Here is a 1388-nt window from a genome sequence, read left to right on the forward strand (position 1 = left end):
CTATTGTATTTCTTTACTTTTGTATTGTGTTTTTCTCCAAACTTGAGGTATAGGATGTCTCATGTTCTTGAAATCAACATGATCAAAATTTGGGATGAAGGTGCAAGAAGCATTGAAAGTCATTGTCAAGTGTAGAGTTCTTAAATGTTTGTAACTATAATTACATGCTACATACATCTGCCAACCAGTCAGAGTAACTGCGAATAAGAGGGTCGTATACAAATGATTCAGACTATCCTGCAAAGTACCCTCATGTTCCACATATTCTCCCTGGAGGTTGATATACTGTTGCTATCTCTGGTAATTTCCACATTGCCTCACAAAATCACAGGGGGTGTGTCTGGCCCTCTTCCGGACAACATGTAAGGTTTCATGAACTGGGAATGTGTTCTTCATATCACAGAATAGGAACTTGGTGCCAGGTCAGATAAATAGGGTGGGTGTGCACTTTGAACTAGTGATGGGCATAATAGAATTTGAATAATCAAAATACAATTATTGTTAGAGAAAATAATATATAACTGAACGATTTTATGGAAATGGGTGATTTTGAAGTGAATTATGGAATATGAATGATTTTAAAGCGATTATGGAATAAGAGTGGGTTTGAACTGAATGAATTGATTGTGCTTGCGCATGCAAAGTGATCGAAACTATATAAGGAGCTGTTTGCTGGGATTGAAATCATTCGTGTGGAAGGTCTTGTACTAAGAAGAGCTTTCCGCTTACAACTCAGACAATCGACCACGTTGTTACATACTGAAACGTGTTGTCTGAGTGGTCGAGGGCATTTAGTGGTGCGCTCTAGCATCACCATAGAGCCAAGGCACATATGTGGGTGTTCCCCACATTCTGTAAATCAGTTCCATGTAATCATCCTCGTTACAATTGACCTAAATTTGGAGGAAAACTATGGCAGTTCCCCCCACTCCTTGCCAGTTATGGGCCTCAACTATGGCACCTCAATATTAAACCGTGAATACCAAGAGAAAGTAAAATGTCTTTGCTTGCACCCAATCACCGCTATTGACAAGACCCATTGAAAGATGATTACAAGAAGAAGAGTAGTGAAATCATACCGTATATTGCCTCTTGATTTTTTTATATGACCATGTAGGACTGAAAGCGCAACAAAGAAAAATGAAGGGAAGGGGGAAATTTGGCAATCAAATTTAGTTATGTCAATAAGTTCTTTGTTCATAACTTGGGGACTTCATTCTGCATGTATATGCCTTGACGAGTTACAGAATTACGACCTGCCTACAAAAAAAGTGGGGAAAAAGTAGTTTTCTCAATGATTTAATGCTCTAATCACATTTCATTGTGCACAATCATTTTCCCACTAGTGAATCCCCAAAAAGTGTGCATGCTGTTATATAACATATTTC

This window comes from Lepisma saccharinum, chromosome 1 (genome assembly GCF_977018435.1).
Source record: "Lepisma saccharinum chromosome 1, izLepSacc3.1, whole genome shotgun sequence".
Lineage (NCBI taxonomy): Eukaryota > Metazoa > Arthropoda > Insecta > Zygentoma > Lepismatidae > Lepisma > Lepisma saccharinum.